Raw genomic sequence first — 27,048 nt, 5'->3', positions numbered from 1 at the left:
CCACCATCTTTCTGTAGAAAGTAAAAAGCCTTCAAATTTCTGACAATCTGTCATACGGAAGAAGTAAGTTTAATTGAGATGGTTCAGATGGACAGAACTATGACAATATGCTGCCTTATAGGCTCTTTTAAAGGTCTCCCATCCTTACATCAAGATCCAAGGACTGCTTGGAAGATGGAGCAACAGAAATGACCCTATTCAATAACCTTCTCATGATATACATCAGGTGAATCACAACACAGTAAGATGTATGTTTGCCAAAGTTATTCACCACTATGATGGAGGAGACCCAGCACAAAGTCTAGGCTGAGAAGGGATTATCTGTGGAAAGGTCTTCTAGCAGCTGCTGTTTGCAGATGACTTTGCATTGACTACATCAAACTATAAAATTCTACTGGTATTGCTATGCAGCAGTAAGATGTAGAATACCACTGCCTCTGAAGAACTATTCAGATAACTATTACAAAGGGTAATGCAAAGCTGCAACATATAACCAATGACAAGAATAAAGGATCTCAGTCAGAACTATAAAACAGGCAAAAAAGAAGAGTAAAGGAAGACAGCTGGCTAAACAGAATACTCCCCTGGTATTCTTAAAATATGGGAGAATTAAGGAAGGCCTCCAGCACATTGGACTGACTCTGTGGAAAGTTTCTGGGAGAACATGAATGAGTTTTACAGGACTGTCAGGCATGGATGGTTTGCAGTCTGCTCTGTTGGAGGGAATGACCAAATTAATGATACCACAGATCAATTTTAGCATTTGTGTATAAGAACTAATATCCTAACAATCAGAATTTTCCAACAATGGAATGGGTTGCCTTTTAAGTAGTATTAGGATCCCCATCATTGTAGGTTTCTCAGCAGAAGCCATAAGACCATATGTTAGGGAACCTGTACAAGTAATTCATGCCTTGATGCTATTCACTGGGCCCTATGACATTTGAGGTTCTCTCCAGTATCACTGACAAACAAAAGACCCCAAAAGACTGCAATGAGTATCAATAATGACCCAAGCTAAAGGATTCATCAGAGCTGACTTGGAGTGATAATTAACAAAAGCTGGTTTCCCTAAACTAAATAAGCATAAACTTATTACACGACATTAATAGGGTGCCCTGAAGAAAAATACTTACACTCTCCCTTTAGTCCAACATTATCCGAAGATTTTTAAGCTTTGTTACAGAGTGAAACAGACTGTGTAATGAGCTTGATTCATGCCCGTGACTGATTCTAACTCATGTGTAGTAGAAATTTGGGAAAGAAAAAGTATGAAACCTAGAATCACAAGACATGGATTTGACTCCTGGCTCTGTAACATAAACTCAGCCTTAGTTTTCTTACGTATAAAACTTGGCTTTCATCACACTCATACTATATATAAAAATCCTGTGATAAAGGAAGAAGACAAAAACCCAACAATTTCTTCAAGGAGATTACAATTTAATGGAAGAAAAGGTGAGAGAGAAGAATATGACTAGTACAAAATAAGTATGATATAAGGTAGAATATAGTAGGATCAGGGGACAGTTGAGCTAAATGCCATGAGAAATTTAAGGAGAGGTAATTTTTAGGGGGTAGTGTTATGGTAGTGAAGGGGGTCAAACATGGCAGAAGGTAACAGCAGCATAAAAAGGGGGCATTCAGAGGAGAGTGGGTAGTAGTTAGCTCAAGTCCTCTGACATAACCTTATTCAACTTCATTATTAAGGAATAAGTAGTCTCATTTTTTATAAGCATCTTATTTCAAGGAATATGAGGAGATAGGAGTGCCAAAATATAAGGGAGATAAAACAGAATGATAATAGTTTGAAGAGGTAGCATAATAAAATTCAATAGACACCAAAAAGAAAAGTATCAGACAAAGGCATGGGAATACCAAACAAAATCAAAGTAAACCAAATCACTGATTGACAAACACCACAGGATTTATATCAGGATGACAGATGACAATTCTATTCCTTACATACCATCAACCACTGAATTGTAGATAAGGAAGGGAAGAGAATAAACACTTATGTAGCATTTACTATATGCCAGCTGCCAGCACTTTACAAATACCATCAATTACTACAATTTTAACAAATACTATCTCATTCGAATCCTACAACCACTCTGAGAGGTAGGTGCTATTATTATCCCCATCTTACAGTTGAGGAAATTGAGGTAAACAGAGGTTAAATGACTTGGCCAGGGTCACGCTGCTAGAAAGGATCTGAGGCCAAATTTGTACACAAGTCTTTCTGCTTCTAGGCTCAGTGCTCTATCCAAGCCACCAGCTGTCTCTAAGGCATGTGCAATTCAAATAGATCTGTGATTTCATCAATATAGATGTCCTTTCAGTAACTGAGATGGCAACCATTCCATGCCTGCCCATTTGTACAACTGGTCCACATCCTCAGATAAACGTGCTACAGATGTTCCAACCAAAGGACTGAAGGCCTTCACTTTCTCCTTGCATCAAGAGGATACCAGTGGACACTTCTGTACACCAGGTAGCCCTTGTCCATGCCATGTGGCCAGCCCATCTTATCATATATTTTCTTGATGACATCTTTTACTTCAATTTTTCTTCCAAACTCCTCATTATATATTGTAGCCTGCTCATATCTACCACACACCTCTCCATGGCCTTCTGGAAAATGAATTTTTTATTCTTCAGAAATGATTTCATTTTATGTCTTGCTGTCATAAAGCAACGCAGGTAGAACGTTGGTATTAAAAATGTGCCTCTGCTTTTAAGTGAAGCTTAGGATCATTAGAGGAGCTCTTTAGTTATCTGAGGAAATGAAACTTTCCTCTATTTAAATCTGAGCCCGCCTAATTATTGATACAATTATAATGATCAAAATATAGACAATAAAGCAAAAACACTCAAGTGATTATGAATCTTTTCAGCAGCCGATGTCATCTATGTTGTGCATGGCTCAGGGAGAAAAACAACAGACTTGGAATGAGAAAACCTGAGTCTAAACTCTAACCCTGGGCAAGCTGCTTCACCTTCTCTAGGCTATAAAATGTAGGCATTGAACAGATGAACTTCCCCTTCCAGCTCTAACTCTATGATCCTAAGCACAATATCATCCACAAACAGAAATTCCTCTATAACCTGGACTCTCTGCTGGAATCTCTCCATCAAAGTGGGAGCACTTTTAGTGATCATTTATTTCCTGATTTATGTTGCTTTTTATTTTTATGATCAGAATCACTGAATGGGATTATTTTTGTTGTTCTGTCTTTCAAAGAATCTTGGAAGATTTTTGATGCGTGGATAAGACACACTTTATTGAAAAAGAGCCTGTAAGACGGCATTTTGTTATACTGAATCAAATGTTTGACAAGCAATAATGCACAGTGAGATCTCACATCCTCTACAATTTTCAAGTAATTGTGAAAAGGTCAAGATGTGGTCCATTACTGAATCATTTCTAAAAGCTTTCATTCACTACACATAGCCAATCAATTGCCAAGCCCTGTCAATTCTACATTCACAATATTTCTTGCATATGAACCTTTCTATATGTGGTCATCACACCTTGTCCTGGGCTATTGCAAATACGCCATTTGGACTAGACTGTAGGGTGCATGAATGGGAGTAATGTGAAAAAGCCTTGCAAAGTAGATTGGAACTAGAGGTAAGAGAGAGCTACTGTAAGCTCCCTAGGCAGTAACATAAGTCAAACCTTTTAAAAAAAAAATCTATCCATCCATCCATCCATCTATCTATCTATCTATCTATCTATCTATCTATCTATCTATCTATCTATCTATCTATCTATCTAGTAGCTATGTAGAAGATGGATGGAAGAGGAAAAAAAGACCTGAGGAAGGGAGAACATTTTTTGTAGTCAAGAAAAATTCTCACAATAGCCATGTCCTTCCCATCCCTCTCGGCCTTTCCTCCCCTTCCCCTGCCCCCAAACAAACAAATCATGCCTCAATCTGCACTCTGAGTTCATCACTTCTAAAAGTGAGACAGACAGCATGGTTGATTATAAATTCTCTGGTTGGTCTTTGAGTTGATCAGAGTTCTTCAGTCTTCCAAAGTTGTCTTTACAACATCATTACTGTAAAAATTCTTCTATGAAAAATATTTTTAACATCAACATTCTTTGCGTGCTTCTACAAGAAAATGAATCATCCAACACCACAATCTCTGATAGATCAAAGTGGTTTTCTGGTTAACCCTGTTAACTCCACAATTCAATTAGTTAAAGCCTGTTCTTATTCATTCTTATCAATCAAGATTTCATTATTTATTTATATGTTAGAGGGAATATGTAACCTGAAGGACATATTGCATAGTAAACTCTGCCCACTTTCACTCACTGTAATGAAAACATTTGATGACTACTGGTAGTGGTACTCTTGGATCCCTTACTGTCTGAAGAGTTTCAAGTAAACACCTGGATGACTTAAAAGAGTTTATCTTAGTGTCAACTCCCATTCTTAGCATCTTTCAGGGGAATTAGATGAGCCTAAGCAATTCAAATTCAATGTTCAACTTTAGTACTTATCAGTATGCACAATTCTATTCAAAGAGGTAACATTTATTCTTCTTATTACATAATATATAATTATAGTCTGTTTTACTTGTTAATAGTCTGTCCGGAATCATTCTGTACTGATAGAAAAATATATATATTTTTTTCACTACTGGCTTCATGCATCATATGTCTTTTCTTTCCAACTAGATAGGGATTCTTAACTTTTTTGTGTGATGGATACCTTTGGTAGTCTGGTGAAGTCTGCAAAGTCCTCAGATTAAAGTTTTTAAATGAATAGAATTGCAAAGGAAACCAATTATACTAAAATAATCATAAAATATTTAAAATCAAATTCATGGAATCATGAACTACATATTAAGCTCTTGGAGGGCAGGAACTCATGCTCCTGTATTACATAGTACTTATTATAGTATTAGGTACATAATAAATAATAAACACTCACTTGATTATCTACTATGAAAAACTCACAGTCATATCAAACACTCTTTAATCTCTTGTGTCTAATGCATATCTGATTCAAAATGGTTCCCAAAATTCAACTGAAAAAGACCTTATTCTGAAATTATAAAAAAATAATTATTTTGCTAATTTTAATGAAGTTACAACAACAAAGATAATGTTTCTCCTTCAGCTAAGTATAGAATCTTATTTGCTTGCATCAATTTCACTAAAGACACTGACATAGTAAAGGAATGAAAAATGAATTAGAAATTAGGCAATTACACAACACTAGGATAACTTAAGAATGTTATGTTCTCATTGTCACCATGCGATCATTTAAATCTCTCCGCAGAACAAAAGTGTTTATATTCAAAGTTCTTAAAAAGACACCCATCCTAGATGCCTCTTGGCATTTATTCAGAAACATTTTTTAGGAGATAGTTATAAGCCCATCTGATTTTAATCACTATTTTGACTGCCTAAAAAATAACTATCATAAGGGTTTTCAATTTCACACAAAATATATTTTTAGAAGTTAAAAAAATTATTTTTACTTCTTGGGACCACCCAACTTCAGAAAAACAACATCAATAATCCAAAAGCTGAGGAACTAAAAATCTTTAAAATTGGACGACCCAATTATGACAACAATAATTAAACAGCAATCCACCCAGAACTCTTTTGGAAATAATTTATACACAAGAAACACCCATATAAAAAAAAACTTTTCCTGACCTTTTTCATTTAAAATACTTGGAAGTATACTTCAAAGAGTACAACAAGAACAACTCGGAGTAATTTAACTTGGGGATTGCCACTGGGTTTTGTAAAATGCAAGTCTCTCATTTCAAAATCTTACTTCTGATCTAAATATATTATCTTTCAACAAATACTTGAGAAGACAATAGGGAATATTTACAAATTTTGGTTTTTAGTTTCAAAGATTAGGGAGGGTTATAATGTGTGATAAAACAGCCTGGTCTGTGAAAGAACCTACCCAGGTAATTATGTTTGAAGGATTTCAGGCATTGAAAGACCGAGTGTTGTTATCAAGTCAAATCTTTGTCCCACTTCTCCCTGCAATGTTGCTTTCTTAACCATGTGAGATTCCACTATGGAAAAGACATCTTCATCCATTCCTAACTACGTTTAGCACTGTCCTTTGTATTCATTTTTTTGTTTTATTTATTTATCTTTTCTTCCATACTCTTCAATGGATATATAATGTCATCCACACAGGTAGGCTCTTCAACAATGGAGATATGGCCTATTCGTGGCTATTTATACCATGAGATTCTGAAACATATCATCCCACAATTCATCAAAAAATGAAGAAGTGCAAAACAAAACAGATAATGACTAAGGAATGGCTAAATGAAATGTGATATGTGAAAAGTAATAGATTATTTTGCATATACAGAATTCACAGAAGTGTGGGAACTGATGTAAAGTGAAGTAACTGAAACCAAGAAAACAATATATACGAATATATGCTACTAATGTAATGTAAACCAAAAGAACAACAACAACAACAAAAGAAACTGAATGCTAAATAGTTATAATGCACATGGGATAGGCTATGATGAACTAGGCAGGGGAAGAGAGTATGATATGTTAGGAAATACTGATGCAAAAATAAAAAAGGTAGGAATAACACAAAAATTAAAAGAGATTCATAAGATGTTCTATAAACATGTCAAGGCCTTTCTAACATTCTCTTGATAATGTTGATAGCAGCAGAGCACATGGACTCTCCATCAGTTTATTCCTTACTTCTGCTACATGACAAGCCCATCTTTTTTTAAAGAATATATTTCTCTAATGATATTCCTTATACCATTTCTTCCACATATTTCATTTGTAATGTGTTGAAATCTACTCATCCCCATGATGCACCTCCCTCCCTATTAGCCTTTGAGTGATTAATTTCAGTTTGTCAAAGACTGTGATATTCTATGTCCCTCTTTGTTATTCAACACTACTGGAAGAATACTGGCATCAAAAAGATGGGCCTTTACTTCAGGAGAAATTGTGGGGATGTTAAATGAGCTGCAATTTTCCAGAGAAATCCTGTCTGGTGAAACCTAAGTAATTTTACTTTTTTATTATATTATCGATGACTGTCATGTCCAGTGTCTCCTGATTACTTTCTTTTAAAAGATTTATTGATGCCTTTTGTTTTTCCATCAGTCACTTTCAGGATATATCATCCCTTAGCCCTAGAGAATAAACCCTCCCTTGTACAAAAAGAAAAAGTTAAACAAAAACAACCAAGGTGTTCATGTGACAGCACCTAAGCCAATACAACAGGAGGTGAATTAATGATTGTTGATTGTGTTTGACAATGTACAGGGTGTGTCTCAAAACTCTCAGTAGAGTCTTAAGCTTTACTTGTTAAAGTTAGTAGTTACTAAGCATTAAGTTAATTAGCTACTTACTAATTACTAAAGTTGAAAACTGCACTTAGATTTTTGACCACCCTATATAAACCATTCTCTTACTCCACAGTTTCTTTATCTGATCTCCAAGGCCAATACTAGCTATTATAATGACTCAGTTTGGCTTAGTATTGACTTTATTTACATTATTGTCATCAGTGTATATAGTCTTTCTTGTTTTCTTTACTCTGCATCAATTCATATTCATCTTTCTGTTTCTGGGAATTTATGTTTGTCATTCCTTAATGCACCGCCTCCCATCACATCCACATAAGTCTGTTTAGCCACCCTAAATGAAGGGCATTACTTGTTCATTGTGGAGTTAAAGGGTGTCAAAGTAGAGGTGGAAGTAATTCCAGAGGATCATCTATTCCAAATTTCTCATTTAAGAGGTGAAGAAACCAAGGCCCAGAGAGTTTAAAAGACTTTTCCCATGGTCACACAGATAGTAACTGGCATTGTCAGAATTCAAACCCAGATCATCTGACTACAAATTCAATCCTTTCCACTGGCACACATCCTTTCTCATATAATATTAGGTAGTTTCCTGAATAGTTGGAACAACTCACAGAAATTTTTGTGAGCCTTGTCTTCCCTATATATTCCCATATTCCCTATAAATGACCATTTGCACTTTTAGGGTTATCTTTGCTAATTTGCTGAGTATAAGGTGAAGCTACAGACTTCTTTTAATTAATGTTTATTAATGATTTGGAGCATGATTCCATAAGATCACTAATATTTTACTTATTCTTCTTTTGAAAACCTTTCATATCTTTTGACCACTTGCTTCTGATTTTTCTCTTGATAAAAGTATTCATGATGTACAGGCATGAGGCTTCTGTGTAGTTTGCTCAAAACGTGATTTGTTGTTTTTAAAAAATATTTGGGATCAAAAATTCCCCTCTGACCTAGAATTCTGTGGCTGTACTTTTCCAATTTGCCACAAAGCCATTTTATACTGGCTTTCAGCATTTTTCTATCTTTAATTTGAACTTTATAGCCTCCAATTCAGTTTTGTTCCAATTCTATCCTCACTGAGGTTTCTTCTGACACTCCTTAAAGTTACTATTTCTTTACTTCTCAGGACTTCTGCTTACTATGAAATGAAGCTGTCTCTCCTAGAAACCCACTTTTCTTAAGAAGTTGACTTCAAACATGAGACAACATTTGGAACTCATTAGTGAACTATTGTATTATATATTTTCCTGAATTTTGCATTGGTTTTCTTTTTGCCTTTCATGAAGCCTGCTCATCACAACTGCCAGACCAAATTTTCTTGGAATTCATAAGGTTTAAAGTTGTGGCAAAACTTGATGAAGGTGTGCCCCTTATCTAACAATATGAGATGGATAAGCAAAGAAGAGGTTTGTGAACTTGATGCTCAATAACTCAAACATGATCTATTCATGTATGTCTATTAATATCATCATAAAGAAAATTATACTCAATTATTATCTTTTATTCACAAAAATAGCTATATGTTTGTACTAATTTTAGAAACACACACACACACACACACACACACACACACACACACACACACGGAACATGGTAAGCCTTTCATACTAACCAAATTATAGAGTAGGCAACTCCCAATTTAAGACAGGCTGTGTTCCAAAAGTTCATTTATAAATACATTGCTTGGAACTCTCAGAACACATTTTCCCCAAAGAAACATTATTATAAAAAGTGGTTAGGTTTCCAGCTGGCCTATTTTAACTTACAATGAAGATCAACTATAATGTGAATTTTCCAAGGGGGAACAAATATCCCATAGGTACAACCCAAACCTCTCTGGAGGTTTACTAGAGTCTAATAGGAAATCTTTTTAAGTCTCCTGCTCCTTCCTATGTAAGGAAACAAAGGAGGAGGTTGGGAGAGGAGAGGTTCAGATGAATTTAAATTGAGAGACTACTTGTATTTCATTTCTTAGACAATTTTCAGGAAATTAAACTTCTCTAAGGAAAGAAAAAGTCCTGCCTCTTTAAGTACATAAAACAACAAGACTAAAGGGAACTTAAGAAGTGACTGAAACTACTCCCTAACTCTAGGAATACCTATTCTTAAATAATCTCAAAATACAGTTATGTCTTCTGTTGAAAATTCCTCAAAGAAAAATCAGTCTTCAAATTTTAGAATTCCAGTGTCTTACAACCTTTAAAATTACAAAGGTCTTAAGATCATGGAACTTAGACTGAAAAGTGACTTTCTCAGTCACTTTTAGTAGGATTTAAAACTAGTTCTCCCAAACCCCCTCAAGTCTTCTTTCTAAAACACCATTGTACCTCTCTTTAGTTTTCTCTAAGTAAATAATTATATCACCTACAAAAAGGATAATCTTGCTTGATCTTTGCTGATGCACAGTCCCTCAATTTCACTTTGTTGTCTTAATGCTATAGCTAGGATTTCTCTCCCTTCATTGAATAGTAATGGTGATTATGAATATTCTTGCTTTACTCCTGATAGTACTGGAAAGGCCTCTAGTTTATAACCATTAGAGAGTATGCTGGCTCTAGGATTTAGAAAGTCAATCCTTAAGTTGAGGAAAACTCTGTTTATTAGCATGTTTTCTATTGTTTTTCATAGGAAAGGGTGTTTGCTGTTTCTTGTCAAAAACTTTTCCTGCATCTGATATTATTCTATTATTTTATTGCTTGTTATTAATGTGACCAATTATGTTTAGAGTTTTCCTAATAATAATGATGATGAGCCATGCAGTCTTGGTATAAATTCAGCCTAGTCTCTTTGCAATATGTTGCTGTAGCTTCATCGCTAATATTTCAGTGCAATATTTTGTACCAATATTTACTAGGGATATTAGTGTACAATTTTCTTTTTGTTTTTATTCTCCCTGGTTTAGGTATCAAGACCATATCTGTTTCATAGAATGAATATGATAGGATTTCTTGTTCCACTTTTTTTTTAATAAATAATGATTACTGGAATTGTTCTTTAAATGTTTGATAGAATTTGCTTGTAAATCCATTTGGCCCTATTCTCCCTCTCCTTGTAGGAATTCATTTATGGTTTAATCAATTTCTTTTTCAAAGATAAGGTCATTAAAGTTCTCTATGTCTTATTCTGCAGACTGTCTGGGACACATTTTTGTAAATATCGATTTTATCTGGATGGATTTTATCTGGTCTGGATGGATTTAATTTCTTTCTACATTAGTTGCAAATTAATCTTTTTAGTTTTGATAGGGGCAATTTGTTTTTATTCTTTTTAAAAAAACAAGTTAATTAATAGATTTTCTATTTTATTTTCAAAGCAGCTCATAGTTTTGTTTTTTAATTCAATGGTTTTTTGAAGGGGCTTTCAATTTTGTTAATCTGATTTTTAGGATTTTTATTTTGATGTTTAATTGTGAATTTTTCATTGATTGGTTTTCTAGGACTTTTTTTTTAGATGCACGCTTGATTCATTTATTTGTTTTTATTGATGAAAACATATAGAGATATAAATTTCCCACTAAATACTACTCTTGTTGCATCTCACAAATACTGGTATGTTGTTTCATTGTTGCCATCATCCTTTATGAAATTAATAATTGTTCTTACAATTTGTTCTTTGACCCATTCTTTAGGCTCCAACTAATTTTTTAATCCTTGCTTCAAAGAAGCAACCGAATATACTGAATAAATTAAACTGAATTTTTATTGCATTATGGTCTATAAAAAGATGCATTTTATATTCCTATACATTTCATCTAAGTAGTACCTGTTTTATACACCTGAGGTGTTTGGAGTGTTCCAGAGAACTAGTACCTTTGGTGTTAGGGCTTACTGAGCCCCTTTCAGGGTTGCTCATCCACCTTTGGGGTCCACCTCATTCACCCTACTCTCACGTATGGCTCCAAGAAGCTGCAGCTTGTACTGGCTACCCCCCAGTAAAACCATCTTGGCAGATGAGTTAAACTAGGCTGAGGGTAACTGACAGGTCTCAAACCTGTTGATGAAGTGGAAGGATTGGTACTCCCAGCACATGAAGACTTTCTCTGGCGGAATAGGTAGATAAGAACAATTTGTTTGAATGGCAACGAAGGAAGTTGATGCAGAATGCTATGCTGCACCCAGAGCTTGGTCAGGTATTGAAGACACCAAGACAGTCTACTGCATCCCAGGCTATAGTCAGTTGTCTTGACTTTTGTCCTGCCCCTGGACTTCAATTACTCAGGAAGACAGAGTGAGGCTGAGGACTCTGTGCAACTCTGACTCACTAAAATTCAAATCATGCATGAATCAAGACACTACTGGTAATGTCACTGGTCCTCTTCGAGATCAAAGACAGATAACACCACCTGTTCACCTCTATTTTTGCTACTGCTTTGTGTGAGATCATGATTGCTACTCATGCCTTTTTAACTTTAGCTGAATCATAATGGATTCTCTTGCAGTCTCTTAAGTGTATATATTTTTCTGTTTTAAGTGTGTTTCTTTTGAACAACATATTGTTGGGTTGTTTCTAATCCCTTTCTACTACTGTCTTCCTTTCATGGTTAAGTCCATCCCATTCTTAGACACAGTTGCTGATTGAAATAGAACTGTTAATTCCTATTCTCATTTTTCCCTTCTCTGTTTCCTGTCCTCCTTCCTTTCTAAAACAAAAAATTTGTTTTGCTTCTGTCTAATCTCTTCCTTCATTTACCCTTCCTCTTATTTTCTCCTTTTCCTTAACCCCTTTTCTGTCTGTCTACAGGTAAAATGTATTCCTATATTGAACTCTCCTCCTCAATGAACAGACTTCTACGTATGCATACCAATTATATGATTTTCTCCACTCTTCCTCTCAGCTCCACCTCACCCCCGCTCAGTGTATTTCTCTTCTCTTACCTTTCCATTCTTCTTTTAAGATCATCAAAACATAACAGAACCACTCCCAGGCCCTCCATCTAATTAGACTCCCTCTATAACCCCTGATGATAGAATTCTGAGGAGATACATGTATCATCTTCCCATATTAGAATGGAAATTGTTTAGTCCCTTACAATTTTTTTAATTCATATTTACTCTTATATGTTTCTCTTGAGTCCTTGTCCTTATACTTCAGTTTCTATGTGGTTCTGGTCTTTTCATTAGGCATGTTTTTAAAAAGTACTCTTTTATTAAAAGTTATTTTTCCAACCTGGAAAGACTGAGATGAACTGATGCTGAGTGAAGAGAACAGAACCAGGAGAACATTGTGCACATTAACAGCAACATTGTATGATGACCAACTTTGATAGACTTAGCTCTTCTCGTCAATACTAAGACAATTCCAAAAGACTTATTATGACAAATGCTATCCACATCCAGAGAAAGAACTATGGAGTCTGAATCCAGATCGAAGATATTATTTTCTCTTTCTTTTTTCCTTTCTAATAATTTTTCCCTTTTGTTCTGATTCTTCTTTCACAACACGACTACTGTGGATATATATATTTAATATGATTATACATATATAGCCTATATCAGATTGCATGCTACCTTGGGGATAGAGAAAGGAGGGAAGGGGAAAAATTTGGAACTCAAAAATCTTAGAAAAGAGAATGTCGAAAACTAAAAATAAGTAAATAAAATTTTTTAGAAAGCTTCCCCCCCACCCCTTTAGGATTTATACTCAGTTTTACTGGGTATATTATTCTCACTGGTGAACCTAAATGTTTTGTCTTTTGCAATATCATCAATATCATATTTCAAGCTCTCTGCTCGTTCCTAATTGTGGCTGCTAAATCTTGTATGATCCAGTCAGTCCTTGGTACTGGAATTCTTTCTCTCTGGCTATATGAAGTATTTCTTCTTTGATCTGGAAACTTCGGATTTAATGTTCCTAGGAGTTTTCAAGTTGTGTTTTTTTTTTTCCAGGAGGAGAACAATGGATGCTTTCTATTTCTGCTTTGAACTCAGGTTCAAAGAGATCTGGGAAGTTTTCTTTAATGATTTCTTGAAGTAAGATGTCTAGGCTATTAAAAAAAATTTTTTGTTTGTTTGTGGGGGTGCGGTCATGGTTTTCAGGTAGTCCAGTGGTTCCTAAATTATCTCTCCTGATCTGTTTTCTAGGTCAGTTATTTTTACTATGAGATAAAAGTTACACTTTCTTCTATTTTTTCCATTCTTTTGACTTTATTTTAATATTTCTTATTGTTTCATGGGGCCATTAGCTTCTATTTGGTCAATTCAACTTCCAGGGAGTTATTTTCTTAGGTAAGGTCTTACACCTCTTGTTCCAAGGTGTTAACTCTCTTTCCATATCTTTCTTTCATAGTTCACATTTCTTTTCTCACATTTTCCTCTATCACTTTCATTTGGCTTTTAAATTTACGTATGGTTCTTAAAAAAATCAAGACAACTGTTTTACCTTGTTCTTGTTTTATCTCTTCTAGGAATTCTGGTTTGACTTGTGCCCAGGTTGTGTTTTGATCTGAGGCTTTGGAATAATTTTTTCCTTCTTGGTTTGTGTCTTGAGCTTCCCTGTCACCATTATAGATTTATGATGGGATTTTTTTTTTGGTCGTTCATTTTTCCCAGTCTATGTTCTTGACTTTGGACCTGATGTTACGACAAGGCTCTTTACACTTCTAGAGAGAATGTCTGGGTTAGTCCTGCTGCTGCTTTCTTGAGGTACTGAATGTAACAGTATTTCATGATCTCAGGGATATGTGACACTGGAGACCAACAAGCTTTCAACGTTTCCCAGCCCTTAGGTCAGTCCTAGCTGCTCAGGAGGGGGAAAAGTCACCTTTTCTTTAGAGACTGGATTAAAGGAGGGAAGAATAGGGGAACAATGTATAAGAGTTTCAAAGAATGGTACAGTGGAGATAAAGAAACTTATGATGGGTGCTGTTTTTTTTTTCAAAGTAGGAAGTAAAGTCCTCTTTTGAGAGGAAGGAAAGATGTGGCAACAATAAGAAAAAGTATAGTATGGGTGGGAAGGAGTAAAAAGGTTGTCATTTAGTAATGAGAGAGCTGTAAAAGTCAGAGAACATTAATTTATAGTGGAACTAAACAGAACAACTCATGGCATCTGAATAATGTCTAAGTAGTAGCTGAAAAGACAGATAGTGGGCTACCTTGATGTTGGGTTTGGCAAGGTGAAAGTAGTAGTTCAAGGGCAGAAAATAATGTATACTTGAGCTGGTCAGCCATATCGTTAAAACTATGGTAGGAAAGTGAGACCAGGGGTGACAGACTAGGACAGCATGGAAAGAAAAAATGATTAGTCATAGTAAGGTCGAAGATATTTAAGAGGAATGAGGCAGAGGGAGAGATAGAAGAACACAAAGTTGTCAAAGAGTAGAATTTTAGAGTTGAAGATCACAGAGGTTCAGAGTGATAACAATACTTAAGATGCAAAGGACCTGACATGGAGTTGAGGTTAATGAACTGGGCATGCAGGGTACTTGAAGGAACATCAACAGGTATACTGAAGTCCCTATGCAGCACTGGGCTGCAGAAGATTATAATAGCCATGTTCTAAAGCTCCTGAGTAAAGGAAGGAATCTCTTTTTTCCTTTAGTTAGTTCATTCACTTCCTATAACAAGCCTCTCCCAAAGCCCCTAGCTGCTAGTGCTTTCCTTCCCATCCTCTCTTCCCCCTCCCAATTACCCTGTATTTACTTTGTCTATGCTCATAATGGACATTTCCTCCCTCAAAAGAATGTAAATTCGTCAAAGTCTGGGAATTTAATATTTTCTTTGTATCCTTAACACTTGAGACAACTGCCTGGCAAAAAGAAGAGACTTAAACATTTCTTGGTTGACAGAAAGAACAGGACTGGTTAATAAAGATGGAAAAGAGTGAAGAAAGGTTTCTGGGTGATGATGGTATTTGGATGCGCTGGCAGTGGTAATGAAGACCAAAGAATATACTTGTTTCTCCCCTTGACCATGTGTGTTAAGACTTGAGTTCAAATCCCACCTCTGCTACTTCTACGTTGTGAGACACTTGACTAAGTCACTCAATCTCACTAGGCCCAGTCTCTTTATCTTTAACATGAAAGGGCTGAGTGAGAAGCTCTCTAAGACCTGCTTCAGTTCTAAACTACTATCCCATGTAGGACAGCCCCAATATGGTATAAGTTCCACACAAGGACTAGGGAAAAGCCATGATTTCCTACCCTTTTGTCTAGCTATCACTGACGTCAAAAGTTCATCATTTAGAAACCAAAATTAACATTTTAAAAAGAGATAATCAATGATGACCTTGGAACATACTCTTTCCCAGCACTAAAGTGATACTTGTCATGATGATGCTCTACTGTGTGGAACATGTGGAGAGAATGGCAGTTCAAGCAGCTCATGTGTGGAGATGAAATGAGGCAACCACAAATAGGATGAACAGAAAGATATGCTTTAAAGGAAAAATGAAACATAACTTCAAAGAATTCAACATAGTTGTGGGCTGCTGGAAAACAAGAGTTGCCAAAAACCAGCTGAGTATGCAACAAACAAAGATGGGGAAGTCTCTTCTTGAGTAAAGACCACAAGCCTAAAATTCAAAGTCACAAAGAAATGTTCGTCGTCAACTACATAAAAAAAAAAAACCCTAGGATGTAAGTATGCACTACCAGTGTTTTTCAGGAGACTCCAGATGTTTCTCATCATGATTATCTATCCTACAGATGTCATTTCTGCAGCCTGAATTTCCAGTTTGTTTCCTAATGATGTCATAATATCATTGTACTATCAACATTTTGATTCATAGCCTCCAAATATGAATCAATAGAAAGACTAATGTGAGAGACTTCAAAATGAGAAGATTGAACTAGAATGGCCCTTTAAAGTCACTTTCAGATATACAGCATTCTGAGTCTATGATATACTAGGATTTTATGTTTCAACCACTAATCCTTCCAGTTTAAAAAAAAATGCAAAATTTCTATATTACTCCCTATGCAAAAGTTCACATGAATTAAAATGAAAAATATATTTACAAATTTAGTTGGTTCTCATGGTCTTAAAGCCTTTACCTATCTTACTCACAAATTGCTACTAACATTTTAAAGGAACAGAAAACATACAACAGAAGTTCAAGATCATATTATTTTTGAGCAATGAATCCCTTAGACATATGCCACTGTTATGCCTATGTAAAGTACATAATTCTAAGAGAATTATGTAAAGTTTTCAGACTGTTCTCATTAAAAACCATGTGGTGGCATCTGTCCAAACTTCCTATAATGTTATTTTGTGGGTAATTTTTTTAATGTCAGATATACCTTCAGGGACAAAAAAGGTCACCAATTTCACGTCACTATAAAATACAAAATTTTTAAAAATTGCAAAAAAAAAAATGTAGTTTCTTTGGGAATTCTAAGTTTGCATTTGAGTCTAGTTCTAATATTTCAGTAACATAAGACTTTAAAAAATGGGCTAAATTTTCACTGAGTCACAGAGAATAATTTCTAATAATTTCCTTGCCAAACTTTAACCTGGGTTACCCGTGAAAACTAAATGCCTTCCTTCCTACTCATGTGCTGATGAACATTCCCTGTGCCAAACGGATTCACTGCTACTTTGTCATCTACTCTCAAATGGAGCGTTATTTTAATTATTCTTTCTCAATTAATTCTATCATACTCTCCACAATACTTACTCTAAACTATTTCCTCAATCCAGTATGACACCTCTTCTTTGTTTCCTCTCAGAGGACTTATTCTTCTGTTCATGAAAAACACAGAAGACAGGAGCAGCACTGCAGCAGCTACTTTTACTTTCCTACTCCATCTTCTTTTCCTTCCTCCTTTGCTCTAATCTTGGAGAAAAAGGCTAGCCTTTTTCCTTGTCAAGGCTAATCCCTCCATTTGTAACCCTAATCCCTTCCCCACTCATTTTTTCCCATCTATCCTCAATCCTCCTCTCACCTTTAATTTTTTCTCACTTACTGGATTGTAACAGCAACTGCAGACATGCTCTATACGTTAAAAAACAAAACAAACACCTCTTGTAATCTTCTCCTGGCATACTGATAGGAAGTTGGATGTGTGGAGACAGGAGGACCTGGATTTAAACCCCACACGAAATTAGTAGTTGTGCAACTCTACATGAGTAACTTCACCTCTCTGACCCCCAGTTTCCTCATTTGTAAAATAAGGAGGAAGGACTCAATGACCTCAGGGTTCCCTTTCAACTCTATGACCCTAGAAAGGGTTATTTATACTCATAATGCTTCCTTTTTCTCCTCTTCTATTATCGTTCAATTGTGTTCAACTCTTCATGGCTCCATTCAGGGTTCTGATTTGACATCTTACTCCAGCTCATTTTACAGGTGAGGAAATTTAGGCAAAAAGGATTAAGTGACTTGACCAGGGTCACACAGCCAGTAAATGTCTAAGGCCTAGTCATTCTTCAATATCTGGCAATCTGGCTTCTGACACCAACCCTTAGAACACTTTCTTCTAGAGTTACTGATGATCTTTCAATTGCTGAAACCAATGGCATTTTCTCAGTTCCCCATTTTATTTCTGTAGCTTTTAACACTGAACAACCCTGCCTCAAGGAAAATCTTCCTTCTCTGGCTCCTATGACATCGGTCTCTCTATTTTTCTCCTTCTTGAGTAATTCTTCTCAGTCTTTAACTGCACAATCTACCTATGTGGAATGCATTCTCTTCTTCACTTCTGCCTTGTAGAATTGCTACCTATCTTCAAAGGAAGGTTCTGGTGCTACCTACCTCATACACAAACACTTTTCAGATCCTCAAAGTTATTAGTACTTTTTCCCTGCTGAAAGCAATTTGTATTATTTTGCATATACTTTTATTAATTTTCTTGTACATACATTGGATCCTGTTCTTCCTCCTACCAATAAAATGTAAACTTTTAGAGGTCAGAGCCTTTTTTTTCTGCCACCATCAGCACCTAGCAATCATCTTTGTACATATCAGGCTCTGAACATATGTTTATTGAACTTAAGCAAAATTCTCCCTTTAATCAATTAACAAGCATTAACTAAATGTGTACTATGTACCAGGTATTGTGCTATATGCTGGAGATACAATGCATAATAAATTAAACCACCCCTATTATTAGGGTACTTTTATTTCAATAGGGGAAACAATAAGAGCATAAAATTTAAAGACAAAATAAATATAAAGAGAATAGTTGCAAAGTAGTTGAGTAGATCAGGAAAGGCTTCCCATAAAAGGTGGGTGAGCTTCAGGTTTTTTTTTTTGAAGGAAGAAAGGTATTCAATGAGATAGAAGGAGGGAATGCATTCCAGGCATGAGATATGCCTAATGCAATGGCCCACAGATGTCTGTATGTGAGGGAGAATAATGTACAATGAATCTGGAAAGACAAATTATGGAATGGTTGTGAAAGGCTTTGAAAGCTAAACATTAAGAGCAATTCCCCTTACTACTGTCAAATAGTGAATCTGATGTATGTATCTAAACATTAATTTGGTTCCCTATGTAAAATAAGCATTAAAACAAATGTGACCCAACTAAAAGTTTGATAAAATATATCATCTTCACACTATTGAATCTTGGTAATCATAGTAACTGAATCTTGCTGTCATAGCAACCATTGAAATCATCAGCACCAGGAAAAAGGACTGGGGGCTCAAAATCAGGAGTTAGGTTAGTAAGAATTTTAATTCAGAAAAAAAATTGTTTAAGTTACTGATGTTCATAGGCACTGTAGTTACCATTTATTTTGACACTGTTGAGGGCAAGCAGACAGAATTTTTTTGAAAAATAAAATGTTTTCAAACTATCATGGCAACAAAAATGAATAAGCTTTTGTTCAGTAAAGTATCTAGGAGGGAGGTCTCAAATATTTAAGTATGAATAATAACTATCTCCATTTGGGAGAAATCTCTTAAGCCCAGAAACAAAAAAATCAACAGTGGTCTCCTACATTTTAAAACAATTTATTTTATTTATTTTTTTTGATTGGGCAGTGGGGGTTAAGTGACTGGCCCGGGGTCACACAGCTAACAAGTGTTTTGTGTCTGAGGCTGCATTTGAACTCAGGTTCTTCTGAATCCAGGGCCAGTGCTCTATTCACTGCACCACATAGCTGCCCTGTCTCCTACATTTTTCAAAGATTATTGTCCTCAGCCTCAGAGGTCCAAAACATGGTTAAAATAGTTACTAAACTACCTCATTGTATCTAGCCCATGACGATCAATGAGCAAATTTTTTTGGGGGGGGATGGCATTAAATCACTTGGAAAGCCATTCTTTGGATGAATTAACTACAAATTTGTAGCCACACTTTTTATGTTCTTGCTATATATCATTAATACAGATAGGATGCTTATTTTTACTTTGGCAAAAATTCCTAAGATTCATTTCCTAAGACTTATCAGTTCCCCAAATGGCCTGGGACAAAATAATTTTTAAAAACATATTTAATTTGATGTTACTACAGATGAAAAATGTCAAATTCATTTTGTAAATATTTTTATCTATTAACCTCAGTTCAGCATTCCTGGTCCACATCATCCCCTAAGGGGTATAAGTTTCAAGCTAAAATAGCTGTGATGTACTTACATAAAAAATGCCACTAAGAAGATTAATGATGGTGATTGCCACATGTATACAAAATAATGTGTACATGATTATTCTATGAAATACTATGCAAAACATCAAAAGGAGTAGTCAGGGTTGCCTAAAGAAATTGCTTTAAACAAAGATGAAGTTTTTTTTTGTAAAGCTAGTCAAACCAAAAGTATGCTCATTACCTTTATATGCAATCATCCTACCCCCGAAGTTGAAAATGAAATGGTCATTCAAATTATTTTTTCTTAAATGATTATGATTCTACAGAAAAATTTTGAAATTAAGCTTCTCACAACTTAGTGTTTAAAACCAGAACTAAACTATATATTCTTTAAACTTATTTTAAATTCTGCTTTTCCATTTAAAGTGCTATGTTATAGTAAGCACAATACTTCTAGTTATAGCATACCTCTTCAATGAAAAATGACATTTCTTAGCTGCTAACATCAATGTTGAAAAAAATAAATGTGAACAACCTATTTTTAAAAGCATTCTGGTACAAAAGCCATTAAAATTAAGTCCAATATCTTTCTTGTCTGTTAAAAATCATTATTCTACAAAATGAAAATGATACGTACTCTCATATCAGTTCCACTCCTAATAAGCAATTTTGCTTAACCTGGAATGTATTACGAAGGGAGTTTCTTTAGATATTTGTTAGGAAATACCCAAAGTGTCAAAATAAAACATCAATTTTAAGAATGCTACAATAGAAGAAAACAAAAAACTTCTTCATGGGACCCTGAAACAAATAGGGCAATTTAGATACTACCTTGTTGAAGTTTATATAAACTTCTGAAAGCAAACTAAAAATATCAAGTTTACAATCTAACAAATAATTATTTTCTTTGTGTATTTGAATAATTAAAGTTCATAAAAAAGAAAAAGAAAAATTTTAAAATAAAATGGAAGGCCAGGTAACAGAGGATAAAAAATAAATGTGTGACATAAGTCTGGTAAAAATAGTCAGAAATGGTAAAGGTCAGGATAAGTTGAGTCTATCAAGGAAAGCTTATGACAACAAAAAGTCTGTTTTGTTTTTTAAAAGTTATATCAGGAGAAAAAGAAAGGTCAAAGAGAGATCTTTGGGACAGTTTTAACAGAGAAAAGAGAAAAGGGAGAGCCAATCTTTGCACTGGAAATGAGAGAACAAAAATCACTAATGGAGAGTTATTATACAAGAAATGTAAGGAAATATCTAGAAAACCTAGTTGCCTTTGATGAATTCCAGTCACCTGGCCCAGATGAACTACATCTACAGGTCCTACAAGAACAGGTAGATCTGATTGCTAAGCTACCATCAGTGATATTACTACCAGACTGAAGAAAGGCAATTGCTGTCCTGATTCTATTTTTATTTATTTACAGTGATCAGCTACTGTTTCTGATATCTGAAAGATCATGAGGAATATAAGAGACGATCCCAAAACAGAGAAGGGAAACATCTGGGTTTTCAAAAACAAAACAAAAAACCAGAGTGAAAACTTTAGGCTAGTGAGCTTGACTTTGATTCCTGGGAAAATTCTAGAATGGACAATTCAAGAAATTATTGGTCTAGCTGTGTGATCCTTGGCAAGTCACCTAATCCCGACTGCATGGGGGGAGGGGGGAGGAGGAGAAAGAGAGATAAAGACAGAGAGAGAGAGAGAGAGACAGAGAGAGAGAGAGAGAGAGAGAGAGAGATTGACTGATTATTGGTGAACATGTAGAAAGATGACTACAAAGAGCCAGTGTTGACAGGGTGCTTGTGTTTGGGTGCTTGTACTTGAATCCCAGTTTCTCCCTAGCCTCAGAAACACTGTCCCTGACAGTTTCTCCCCAGCCCAGGGACCCTGTGCTTAGCAATTACATGTGAGTGGGCCCCAGCAAAACCCTTATCTCTCTCCCTGGTGCAGTTCCAAACAGCACCTGAAGGATTTATTAGTTTAAACTGGCTTTGCACTGGGTCATAAAGACATTCTTACCCACTACTACACTATCCTATCACCCTACCTCATTATCTACATCCTGGGCTCCTCATTAACTGTATTCTAGACTTAAGACATATGTATACTCCCTACATCTATCTTGTCTAACAAGACATTGATTGGTGGCAGACTGGACAACTCTCAGTTACCCTGAACTCTGGTTGACTTAGTTATATAGCAGGCCTAAAACCACACCTCCATGTGGCCCCCCTTGTGGGCTTTTCCTAGTGAACTCTGGGTAAAGCCTGCCAGTAGGTACAAGAAGTGCATGTTCTTTTAAGAACTGACCACTCCTTAACCACTCCCTAATCCCACCCTGAATCCCCTAGTTAGCATACTTGGCACATGTTTTATTGTATTTTATCCTATATAAACTTTAACTGTACCTCTCTAAGGTTGCAGGAACCTTTAAGAATCTTTGCCCGCTGAAAAGTGTAACAATAAACTTTGCCACCTTGGCTTAAAGAATGCTTGAGTCACTGAGTTCATTCCAGATGACCCATCCTGTAATTCAGTCTTTGAGGGGTCACAACCTCTCAACCTCTTACACCGCAACAGTGTGATTTTATCAAGAATAGGGAATGCCAAAATAACCTCATTTCTTTTTCTAACAGGATTTCTAAACTAGTAGATAAGAGGATAGGAAAGATATAGCTTACCTAGGCTTTAGCAAAGCTTTTGATATGAAAGTTCAATTTACTCTTGTGGAGAAGACAGAGATGTAGATTAGACTAAATGAATTCAGAACTGGTTAGCTGGGTAGATTCAAAGACTATTTGATAATGGCTCAATGTCAACATGACAAGAGGTGCGAAATGGAATACTCTAGAGGATCTGTTCTTGATCTTGTGCCTCTTAACATTTTTCTCAATAATTTTGATAAAGGCATAGATGGTATGTTCATCGTATCTGCATATGACACAAAACAAGAAGGGACAGCTAGCATCCTGGATGAAAGGATTAGTACATAAAAGGATCTTGATAAGCTACAGTATCAGACTGAATCTAATAAGATGAAAGCCAACTGGAGTAAATGTAAAGTCTTGCACTTCTGAATAAAAAAACTTTGCAAATATAAGATGGGAGATTCATGACAGATATTCTGAATTTTAGTGTAGTACAAGCTCAACATGGATCGGAAGTGTAACATGGCAGCCAAAAGAGTTATTATTATATCGGGGTGCATTAAAAGAGGCGAGCTTCAAAGAATAAGGAGGTGATGGATTCACTGTATTCTGTCCTTTTTAGGTCTCCCTAGGTACCATGGTTTAAAGACATGGATAAAGCAGAAAGTACTCAGAGGGGGGGCCATTGAGTCTATGTCTTATGAGGATTGTCTGAAGAAACTATACATGTTTACAGTAAAAAAGACTCAGGAGGTATTATTATTATATTTTAACTGTTTTCAAGTATTTGAAGGACTATCACGCAGAGGCCCTTTTATTGACTTATTCTGTTTCATTCCAGAGGGCAGAACCAGGAGGAATAAGCTGAAGTTCATTGAAAAAGGACCAATTTAGGCTTGATGTTAAGAAAAGCTTCCTAACAATAAGAACAGTTCTAGAGTAGAATGGGCTATCACCCAAGAGGGGGTGGGTTCCTCCTCCCTAGCGGTCTTTGTGCAGAGGCAGGAAACTACTTGTCAAATACGTTATAATGTAGATCCCTTTTGTTTATGGGTTGAACTAGATGGTTACTGAAGTCATTTCCAAATCTTGAACTCTGTGATAATTAATGACAATACTTAAGGGAAAAAAATTTGGAATAAATTAATACAGATAATTACATTCATATTTTAGCAATGAATTATAAAGTAAACCTAAATTCTTTTTGCTTTAAAAGATTTCTAAGTCTTGATTAGTCTATCTCTGATTGTCCTTTGCTATCACTTCCTTTACATTCCTATTTTGTACAATTCTGGTTTTGTGTCTCTTCCACTTAAGAGATAGCTAATTCAATGCTAAACAATCCTATAGGAAAATAAAAATCTAACACTCGTCAGCCTAGCATTCAGGGCTATGATCTGGCCCCAACTACACCTCTATGTTTTCATTTTCTAGGACTTTCCTTAATGAGCTCTACAACATAGCCACGCCGGACTACTTGCTACTCATGAACATTTCCCACTTTGTACTTTTGTTCATAGCAAGTTCTTTGACTGAAATACCTTTCTACCCATCTTTGTATACAAAAATCTTACCCTCATTTAGCCAGGCTAAAATGTGCTATCTCTTCTGAGAAGCCTTCTCTTACCTCCCTCATCCAGAATTATTTTCTCTATAACCCCACGTTACTCTGTCATAGAACCTGGCATATAATAGGCATTTTTGATCATCAATTGATGATTAAATTATACCTTATGTTAAATTTGTGTATAATTTCCCTATTAGACTGTGAAATATTTGAGGGCTAGGACCATATCTTATCCCTATTTGCAATTCCCATGGCACCTAGCAGTGTGTTTTGCACAGATAACACGTTCAATGATGTCTAAATTGAAGGCTTATAGGGCCTCTATTTAACAATCCTTTATTACTCTATGATTCAATTCAATAAGCACTCATTAAGTGCCTATTATGTGCAAAGCACTGTGAGAGGCACTGGGGACAGAAGTAAAAAATATCTAAAGACCAGCTACTTTTTTAGGAGCTTAATATTTTACCAGTAACAGCATACTTGTTCTGTAGGTGAACATTTTAAAACAGCCTATTTTTTTCAAATATCCTATAACTCAATAACCCAGAGCCTGCTTTACTCCTTCTCTGAATTAGTTCAAATTAGTGAAACTATGCTGTGATGTTTACATATGAAATTTCAAATATAATTCATTGTTTAATTCTACACAAAATGACATGCTAGTATAGGAACTTCCACTGTACCTTTGGTTATCTGTCCTTTCTAATAATACTTTGAATTTATAGATAAATTTTGTTCACATGCAATTTATAATGATTTCAAAATTTATGAATAGTTGAAAATTGTGTGCTTTAAAAAATAACAAATAGCCAAATTTCAATGTTAAAATTTATTTAGGATACTTAATGCATCCTTATACTGACACTCTGTGGATAACTGAAGTATAGCATCATAGACTGTCTCTTAAAGGCAGAAAAAATTCTAACTTGGGTCAAACACTTTTTTAAAGCATCATCTTACAAAGGATTAATGCCAAATTTATAGAATTAAATATGTAATCATGTTACTATACATAACGTATCATATCATGTAACGTTATGTGCATATAATATACGTGTGTTTGTCTGTAAAATTAGGAGAATTTCCTTGAGAAACAATTAAATGAACTGTATCAGTTCATACAACTGCTCCTGATTTCAGAGATATCTCTCAGGGGTTTAGTTGCTGTAGCGGCAGGAAACATTTCTACCTCTGGCCACCAGCATAGGGAAAAAAAATCAAACCAGGGTCATATAAGTCAAGAATGAGAATCAGATAAAAATACAAATATTCCAATGAAGTAGTTATAGAGAACAAAAAATTATCGCAGAGACACAGAGCAAGGAAGAAAGTGAAGAGCTAAAATAAATTAGGGTAGTTGTTATTCAACAAAGAAATATGGCCTGTTAGAAAAAAACACATATTGATCTAAAAAGAAAAAAAGACAGATACAAAGATTTCCATGGGCTGCACTCCCTCTTGTGACCTATTCAGATAATTTGGCAAAAGTCTTTACAGGATCATAAAATCTCAAATCTAAAGGTGGGCAGGCTCTTAGAAATCACCTAGTCTTATCTCCTGACATCTTAAAAATAAAAAAACCTGAGGCCTAGAGGTTAAGTAAATTTTCTAAATTCATTCAAATAGTTAAGTAGCACAGGCAGGATCTGAACATATGATTTCAGTTGCCAAATTCATCTCCTTTTCACTATATCCTTTAGTTATGTTGTGTTTTGACAACTGGTAGATTTAAAAGGCTAAATGCATAAAGCTGAGGGATAGATCTCCACCAAGAAGGGAAGGACTTCTGACATACCTCTATATATCTTGCATAACTCTGAATATTTGACAAAAAATATTTCTGATAAATTCATTTTGAATTTAGGTTTATTTAAGATTTACTACTTCAACTCAAAATAAATATTAATTCAAAAGAATATACTCCACCTAGGATTAAAACTTAACAGTAATCATTCTAATCTGATGGAAAACTTGACATCTATCATGAATTAAGCATTGTTAGGGTCTTAAGAGTCCATTTTCCCCAACGTACAAAAATATTTATAGCAGCTCTTTTTGTGGTGGCAAAGAATTAGAAATTGAAAGGATGCCCATCAATTGGGGAATGTATGAACAAGCTGTGGTATATGAATGTAATGGAACACTATTGTGCTATAAGAAACGATAAGCAGGCAGACTTCAGAAAAACCTGAAAAGACTTGTATGGACTGATGCTGAGTGAAGTGGGCAGAACCAGGAGAACGTTGTACTCCATAACAGCCACACTGTGTGATGACTAACTTTGATAGACAATCCTTCTCAGAAATGCAAGGGTCTAAGACATCTCCAAAAGTCTCATGACGGAAAATGCTATCCACATCCTAAGAAAGAACTATGGAGTTTGAATGCAGATTGAAGCATACTATTTGCTATTTTTTTCTTCTGTTTTGTTTTGTTTCCTCTTTCCTGTGGTTCTTCCTATTAGTTCTAATTCTTCCTTACAACATGACTAATGTGAATATATGTTTAATAGAAATGTATATGTATAGCCTATATCAGATTGTATGCCATCTTGGGGAGGAAGGGAGGAAAAATTCAAAACTCAAAAGCTTATGGAAGTGATTGATGACAAATCAAAGTAAATTAATAAAAAAAATTTTTTTAAAAAGAGTCCCTTTTCATCAGCCACTAATAGTACAAAAATCATATCCCATCTTTGTACCTTTGTGTAGGAGTCCCTCCTCACCTTCTACTCTTAAAACTCCTAGCTTCCTTCAACACTTAGTTCAGACATCACCTCCAATGTAAAAATTCTCCTCCTACACGATACCTGTTCTGCTCATTATTATTATTGTTATTATTATTTTTTTGGTTAGGCAGTGGGGTTAAGTGACTTGCCCAAGGTCACACAGTTAGTAAGTATTATGTGTCTGAGGCTGGATTTGAACTCAGGTCCTCCTGAATCCAGGGCCGGTGCTCTACCCACTGTGCCACCTAGCTGCCCCTATGTCCTGCTCATTATTATTGATCTA

General features: G+C 35.4%; 1 protein-coding gene across 2 annotated transcripts in view; it reads right to left on the bottom strand.

The window, feature by feature from the left end:
- ESF1 (ESF1 nucleolar pre-rRNA processing protein) overlaps nt 1-27,048 on the bottom strand; it is a 98,966-nt gene that overhangs the window by 25,516 nt on the left and 46,402 nt on the right. The window lies entirely within an intron of this gene.

This window comes from Phascolarctos cinereus, unplaced genomic scaffold, assembly GCF_003287225.1.
Source record: "Phascolarctos cinereus isolate Bilbo 61053 unplaced genomic scaffold, phaCin_HiC Scaffold_2;HRSCAF=192, whole genome shotgun sequence".
NCBI lineage: Eukaryota > Metazoa > Chordata > Mammalia > Diprotodontia > Phascolarctidae > Phascolarctos > Phascolarctos cinereus.
Note: the sequence above shows the minus strand (reverse complement) of the source record. Positions and strands in the feature narration are given on the sequence as shown.